Genomic DNA, 8439 nt, shown 5'->3' on the forward strand with positions numbered 1-8439 from the left:
CCTCCCAAGGCCACACAGCTCTGTGGACAGCAAAGCTTGGTGGGGGGAGCGGGGGCCCCCAGGACCCAGGTTCTTTTGATGTCTCCGAGTGCACATATTGCCTTTAGCCCTGACCTGGCCCCTACACTGCGCTCTGCAGCTGCTGGTGGGGGCTACCACAGGACAAACAAGGTTAAAGAGGGGCTGCAGGAGGAGACCCCGCGGGCACCCTCTACCCCTGGGAGGGCCTCCTCAACTGAGCACCCCGCCCCTAACGCCGGCCCCGCAGTACCATGAGCTCATGGGGCCAGGGGCCGTGACCCACTCTAACTCTTTCCCCAGAATTAGCATTTTTCCCATCAACCCCACCTGGGAGAGCTCAGGCCCTGCTTGGTCGTCAGAATAAATGAGAAGCAATGAGGGCAGGGGAGGAGGGGGCGCCCCTGCTGGGTCCCCTCCCTTCTGGGTACCCCCTTCCTTCCCAGGGGAGAGGAGCTCTAACAGCCTTCCCAGGGCAGTGCTGGACCCAAGATACTCAGTTCTTAAGAATTTCTTGGGGCCGGCGTTGTGGCGTAGCAGGTAAAGCCTCTGCCTGTGATGCCAGCACCCCATATGGGTGCCAGTTCAAGTCCCAGCTGCTCCACTTCTGACCCAGCTCCCTGGTAATGCGCCTGGGAAAGCAGCAGAAGATGGCCCAAGTCCCTGGGCCCTGCACCTACATGGGAGACCAGAAGCTCCTGGCTCCTGGCTTTGGCCCAGCCCAGCCCCAGCCATTATGGCCATCTGGGGAGTGAGCCAGCGAATGGAAGACCTCTCTCTGTGTGTCTCTATAACTCTGCTTTTCAAATAAATAAATGTATCTTAAAAAAAAAAAAAGAAATATCTGCTTTTTTAAAAAACTTTACTTATCTGAGAGGCAGACACTGCCAAAGATCTTCTATCCAGTGGTTCACTCCCCAAATGCCTGCAATAGCCAGGACTGGGCCAGACTGAAATCAGAGCCCAGAATTCAGCCTGGGTCTCCTGTGTGCCTGGCAGGGACTTAAGGATTTGAGCCCACACCTGCTGCCCCCCAGGGTGTGCGTTTGCTGGAACCGAAAGTTGAAAGTAGAGCTGGGGCTCGAACCAGGCACTCGGATATGGGATTTGGGCTTCCCCAGTGATGTCTTAGCTGTTCCACCCAACATCAGCCTCTCTGCACTTGAATAAATTACTGTCTATGGTCTTCTGGTTTAGTAACTCAAAATGGACTGAGACACCAGGAGCTCTTGTAAATGCAGATTCTGATTCAGTCGGTCTGGCATGGGACCCGAGACTGAATTTCCAGAAGATTCCATTTAACACCGATACCACAAGTCCTCGGAACATACTTCAGATAGCAAAGGTCTAAAGCAGTGTTTTTCAAAGCCCTGGTCATCTGTCCATGAGGGCAGAGCGGGACCAGCAGCAGCAACAGCACCGGAGAGCTTGTTAAGGATGCACATTCCAGGCTCCACCCTAGAAACTGGCTGTGGGGCCCCCAGCGTGCTGTGTGCAACAAGCCTCCAGGCGCTCGCGGTGCAGACGCACGTGTGAGGACCACTGATGTGGGGAAGGGGGCACTCGGCCAGGACACAGGGCCCCCGTGCTGCAGCCCGAGCCCCGTGGCACCGTGGACAGTCACTTCTCCTCTCCTCTCTGATCTCGGTTGCCTATCTGGAAAGCGAAGGCTGTGTAGCTCTAGCTTGTGATTTCAGTACTGATTTGCAAGGAAGCCTGGCTAGTTTATGGCCAGGAAAAGGAAAAGGAGAGCCACACTACTCCCTCTCTCACCCGTTCCAGGCCAGGTAGCTCCTCCTCACTGGATGGGGCAGGAAAATGGGTCTGTGCACAGCCTGGCCCCTTGCCCCCTCCTCCTCCCTGCTCTGGGGTCCCCAGGTGCCTTGAGAGCCTGGGGCAGGGAGACCCACCCCCAGTTGCCCTCTCTCTGCCTTCTCCCGACCCACTCGCTCCCCTTTGATGTACTGCGCTTTGTTCCAGGGCTCTGAGCTTTTCCTTGGAGCTCTGCTGTTCCAAAGGGAAACAGAAGCGAAAACTGGCCAGAGCTGCAAGTCTCTAATGACTGGGGTTTTACGGGCACCATTGCGACAGACTCAAGTGGGCAGCAGCCCCGCCGCCGCCCGCCCAGGCTTGCTCCTGGGCCTGACTCTCCGGGTGGAAATCCCCTCCCACGCACAGCCCTTTAATCGCCTTCTGGCCCCATAACTTTCCTGATTCACCCGGGGATCCCTTTCGTCTGGAGAGCGCCCACTGCCCCCTCTGATGGGGCTCAGTCGGGACTTGAAGGAATTTGATCCCAGCTTGGGGCTGACGGAGGCCGGACTCGTGGGCTCAGGCTTCAGGTTGGGGCCTGCAGAATTTTCCCTTTTCCCAGGCCCTGCTGGAATATAGGTGCCCACATTGTGGGCACAGAGGGGCTGCCCTGAAATGACCCCCTTCAGGGACACTGACCAAGGAGACTGGCTGGTGCCCCGGGAACTCAGGGCCTTAACCACCTGCTGGTAGCATCTGGGCAGGCCCCCAACCCATCACTTGCCCGCTGTTCCAGAGCGATCCCTTTTCTCTCCCTACTAGTGGTTTAAACGCAAGTAGGATAGACAGGTGTCGCTCAGCGACGGGGAGCCATTCCGAGAAGGGCAGAGCTGGGTGATATCATCGTCATGCAAATACAATCTTGTGTCCTCACACAAACCTAGCTGGAATAGAGCAGTAGAGAGATGGACGTGGCCTCTTGGTGCTAATCGAGAGACACGGTCAAAACCAGACTCGCGAAGCTGCCCCACCAGCGTAACGTGGCACGCTGTTTTCTAGCTGTTTCTATGTGTACACTCCAGAGTATGATGCAAAGTGTAGTATTGTATGGCAAGTACAGGAGTAGCCTTGGCTGCCAGCATTATCCAGCACTGTGTGCTGCATGTAATTTTAGCTTCTATCCTTCCTCTATCTAAAAGGTTAATTTTGTAGGCCGGCGCCGCAGCTCACTAGGCTAATCCTCCGCCTTGTGGCGCCGGCACACCGGGTTCTAGTCCCGGTTGGGGCACCGATCCTGTCCCGGTTGCCCCTCTTCCAGGCCAGCTCTCTGCTGTGGCCAGGGAGCGCAGTGGAGGATGGCCCAAGTCCTTGGGCCCTGCACCCCATGGGAGACCAGGATAAGCACCTGGCTCCTGCCATCAGAACAGCGCGGTGCGCCAGCCGCAGTGCGCGTACCACGGCGGCCATTGGAGGGTGAACCAACGGCAAAAGGAAGACCTTTCTCTCTGTCTCTCTCTCACTGTCCACTCTGCCTGTCAAAAAAAAAAAAAAAGGTTAATTTTGTGTATTTGAAAGGCAGAGTGACAGAGAGAGGGAGAGACACAGAGATCTTCCATCCACTGGTTCACTTCCCCAATGGCCACCGCGGCCAGGGCTAGGCCAGGCCAAAACCAGGAGCCAGGAGCTCCATCTGGGTCTACGTGGGCGGCAGGGGCCCAAGCCCTTGGGCCGTCCTCCACTGCTTTCCCAGGCACCTGAGGAAAGAGCTGGATCTGAAGTATTGCAGCTGGGATGGACCTGAAGGGACACTCTGAGTGGGAAGTCAGCACCACAGGCAGCAGCTTCATCTACGGCTCCACAGAGCCAACCCCTGTATGTGCCATCTTGTCTATAACCGGCAGCGTGAAAGCTTTTCTTTTCTATTTTTAAATATTTAATTATTTATTTGAAAGAGAGATAGAGAGAGAGGTTGATTGATCTTTTATCTGCTGGTTCATTCTCTAAATGGCTGCCATGGCCAGGGCTGGGCCAGATGGAATCCAGCAGACAGGAACCTCCTCCAGGTCTCCCACGTGGGTACAGGGGCCTGAGGATGTGGGCCATCCTCCAATGCTTTCCCAGACACACTAGCAGGCACTGGATTGGAAGTGGAGCAGCCAGGACTCGAACTGGTGCTCCTATGAGATCTTGGTGCTGCAGAGGGAAACCCAACTTCTACGCCATGGCACCAGCCCCAAGAAAGTTTTTTTACACCAGTGTCACCACAAAGACTCGAATAATGCCTTGCGCTATGATGTTGTGACAGCTCCATTGTCACTGGGAGACAGGAATTGTTCTGCTGTGTGATAGCCTCAGGGGGGCACTGCCTGATACCCGGTCTGTCCTCGACAGGAGCTGTGCATGACGGTCCCTGAAGGCATTTCTGATGCAGATTCAGAACACAGTGGTGTGTTCCCCCCACTCTTCTAGTCCCCACAGACCATGACTGCTTGGCGTGCTGTGAGTCTTGCCAGTGTCTGCGCTGTTCACACATCAGCACCCAGGGGAGCGTACAGCAGCATTGGTTGGGAACGTGAGGCTCGGGTGGAGGATTCGTAGGCCCCTGCCAGCTCTGATATTAGCTGCATTTGTGGGTGTCTCGTCTCACCTCCTAAAAAGCAGGAAGTTCTAGGATCTCCCTAAAATTCCAGGGGGAAGAGGGAAAGCTCAGAGGACAAAAGCAGAATGGCAGGACTTTAAAGGGGGGGGGGGGGGGGCGGGCAGCGCTGTGCCATAGTAGGTTAAGCTGCTGCCTGCAGTGCTGGCATCCCATATGGACACCGGTTAAAGGCCCGGCTGCTCCACTTCCGATCCAGCTCCCTGCTGATGTCCTGCGAAAGCAGTAGAAGATGGCCCAAGTGCTTGGGTCCCTGCACCCACGTGGGAGACCCCGAAGAAGCTCCTGGCTTCAGATTGGCCCAACTAGGAAAGTCTCTCTCTGTCTGTAACTCTGCTTCTCAAATAAATAAATAAATCTTAAAAAAAAAAAAAAAAAAGTGACGGGAGGAAAGGTAGTGGCGTCCACACGAGGGCCTTTCAGGGGAGAGGGTGGCCGGTGATCTTTTCCTGGTGCATGGGACTTGCTTTGTGGTGAGGGTTACATACTGTCATGAGTATTTATTTCATCCCAGGGGAATTCATTGTCACGATCAGGCAGAGAACGAGCCGTGAGCTCTCCAGCCTGGGACTGGGCTCAAGGAGAAATGAACAGGTGGCTCCCGGCAGCAGGCCATGGGAAGGGGTTGAGGGGTGGATGTGGGCTCAGGGCACGTCCTGAGCCGAGAGCTACAGAGACTCCTGGAAAGGAGCTTCCGGGTGAGTCCTGCCGTCAGTGCTGTGTGAGCCAGACTCGGGGCGGGGCTCTGGGTGAGCGGATGAGAGCTGCCTGTTGTCCGAGCGGGGACAGGAGCCATAGCCCCCCGCCCTCAGCAAAGAGACGCTGCCTCCAGCCAAAGCGGCCCGGTAGTCCCGACTTGGCTTCCCTGTTTCGGGCACTTCACCCTGACACTGGGACTCTCACCATCAGGATGGCCACACACTGCCCAGCCACCAGCTCAGCCCGGCACAGGCTATGCCCCTCCCCCGACCATACAGCCAACAAAGGTGCCAGGGGTCTGCTCACCGCTGTCCCCACGTTGACCCCCACTTCTACCCTCTCTGAGGCAGGGAAAGAGACAAGAGGACGGTGACTTAGAGTCCTGCCCACAGGAGTGGCTTCTGATGGCAAAGTGGACGCCAGAGCAAGCCACGAGACCACGTGGAACCTACAGTGAGGAGGACACACCTAAGCTGGTCCCCACCCAGAAGATGGGACTCTGAGCAGTGCCACAGGCCCGGACAGCGGGGCTGCCGTGGACAGGCGGGTACCCCAGGGGCCACAGGGGCTCCTCTGCACTCCTCTAGCAGGGAGTAACAAGGCCCCGGGCCCAGGACCAAGCCCTTGAACCCTCATGGAGAAGAAGGCTGAAGTCAACAGAATGGAAGCATCCCAGGCGCAGGGGCAGGGGCTACAGAAAGGCGCCAAGGGCTTGTCCAGGCACGGAAAACGTCCACTCAGGGCTTCATTCCTGATCATCTGCTTCCCGAATTTTCATGGCCTTTGGGGCGAGTCTTCCTAGGCCCATAAAACCCAAGACATCAGAGTTGGGTGGCTCCCCCGGGGCCTGCAGCGTGGTCGCCGGGTTGGCAGGCAGCCCAAGTGCCACCTCGTCCTGGGAGCTTGGGAGACGAGATGACTCTCAGGCCCCACCCAACACTACTGAACTCCAATCTGCATGTTAACGAGATCCCCGGGAGGGAGGTTCGTCTGCACAGTAAGGCTCGAGAGGCCCTCCCCCAGAACTACTTTAGGCCAACATCTTCATTTCATTCAAGAGGAGAGGAGGCCGGCCCGCAGTCACACAGCGACACACAGCTGGTTCCAAGCCTGGACGCACCACTTGCCAGTGACTTGGAGGAAGTTGCTCAAAAATTCACCAATCTGGGGTGAGCACAGCAGTTAAGTTGCCAATGCATCCCTTAGGGGAGTCCCTGGTTCAAGTCCAGCTATGCCCACTTCTTTTTTTTAAGATGTATTTATTTATTTGAAAGGAAGAGTTACAGATAGGCAGAGGCAGAGAGAGAGAGAGAGAGAGGTCTTCCACCCTCTGGTTCACTCTCCAGTTGGCTGCAACAGCCAGAGCTGTGCCAATCCAAAGCCAGGAGCCAGAAGCTTCTTCTAGGTCTCCCACGCAGGTGCAGGGGCCCAAGGTCTTGGGCCATCTTCTACTGCTTTCCCAGGCCATAGCAGAGAGCTGGATCAGAAGAGGAATGGCCGGGACTTGAACCAGTGCACATATGGGATGCCGGCTCTGCAGGTGGCGACTTTACCCGCTACACCACAGCGCCAGCCCATACTCCCACTTCTGATCCAGCCTCCTGTTTATGCTCACCCTGGGAGGCTGCAGATGATGGTTTAAGTACTTGGGTCTCTGCCACCCACGTGAGAGATCTGGATGGAGTTCTGGGCTCCTGACTTTGGACTGGCCCAGTGCCCAGTGTTGTGGGCATTTGGGGCGTGACCCAGTAGGTGGACGATCTGCCTGTTACATATATGTGTTCAACAAGTGTCGGCTATTGCTATGGTCCTAGCACCACTGTGCACAGCCTCCGGCACTGGGCAGTTTGTTCTACACAGTGTCAGGTACAGCAGGGCAGGAATGGGACCTGGCCCCAGCTGCCTGTGTGCAGAGCCAGCTGTGCCATTGACCTTGAGTCAGTTCCTGGATTGTTCTTTTGTTCTTGGCTTCAGTCTGATCATCTGTAAATCTGTATAATGATAGGGTATTGCGAGGATTAAATGAGTTAATACATCTAAGGTCTTTGACAAGCCTATGGCACATAGTAACCACACAGGATGGATGGAGGAGGGTTCTAGAATGTTCAAAAGAAGGGGGCTAGATGGAGAAAGCATACCCCAGGCTGAGGCAGGGTCTTTCCTGGAGGGAGCTGCTCTGTCTGCCCCGTGAATCCATTGCAAGTCCCCCACTGCCTCCTTCCCTTCCTCCATTGATGAATTGGTCTCCTTGGGCTCCCAGCGAGCGGGGGCCACTGGGAGGCCAGGGATGCCTGTGCCCTAGCGGCAGGCTCAGGCAGGCCGGGCAGCTGTCCTCACGTCTCTGCAGCCTGTCACGCACGAGGGGATTAGACCTGGTCGGATGACTCCAGGGGACAGAAATAGGAGGCTCCAGGAAGTCCTCTCTTGTCCTTGGCGCTCGGAGGCGGCCCCAGCTGCCGCTGGTCTGGCGGGGGCAGGGGAGGGGGGCTGCAGGGCAGAGGTCAGCCCAGGCAGGGGAGGCTGGGCCGCCCCATCCTCTGGTTGTGTGCGAGCTTGTCAAATGCAGATTTATCAATCCCGGCCAAGCCAAAAGGTTATCCCAGTGATTCTCACAGTGGGGATGGGTTTGGGGGCAGCATTGGGGGAGGGGGCAGAGCTAGGGAAAAGGGCTGGACTTGCCCAGTAGTCGTCTTTGAGGGCTCCTGCCCTGGCTGCCCTCAACGCCACCCCCTTCAATTTCAGCCCCCTCTCAAAGGATGTCTGTGTCCTTGATTGGCAGCAGCTCTGCCCCCTCCCCTCATCCCTGCCCTCACCCCTCCACTGCAGTCCCTCCCCAGCCCTCGGGGACCCAACAGTTTGCCAGGGTCTTGGAGGAGGGAAGCTCAAGGGGGCAGGAGCTGCTTCCCACCAGGAGGGGCAGCTCTTCCCTGACGTACCCCGAAACCCCAGGGCACTGCAGCAATTGTGCACGGCGCCCCACACACCTTGTCCACGCGCCCTCTTCCTTCCAGGCATTTCTACGGTTTGGAATTGCACAGAGCCCTGCAGCGCAAAGCCTCCCAAGGTCATCAGCTCAGAGCAGTGACCACAGCCCTGGGGCTGGGGACAGGGAGCGCCTGCCTTTTGCCCTGACCGCCAGCGCCCCCTGGCGTCCCCCGGCAGAGCACAAGCACAGCACCCGCGGATGCCGGGCGCTCTCTCGGCTCCAGCCCCTCCTTCCCTAGCTAAGCCCCGCCCTCTACGTCCGCTCCTCCCTCTGGGGCTGCCCTGTCCGGAGGGTGCGTCCGGGCCTGGCAGCCTCTAGCTTACAGCGC

Source organism: Lepus europaeus, chromosome 14 (genome assembly GCF_033115175.1).
Source record: "Lepus europaeus isolate LE1 chromosome 14, mLepTim1.pri, whole genome shotgun sequence".
NCBI lineage: Eukaryota > Metazoa > Chordata > Mammalia > Lagomorpha > Leporidae > Lepus > Lepus europaeus.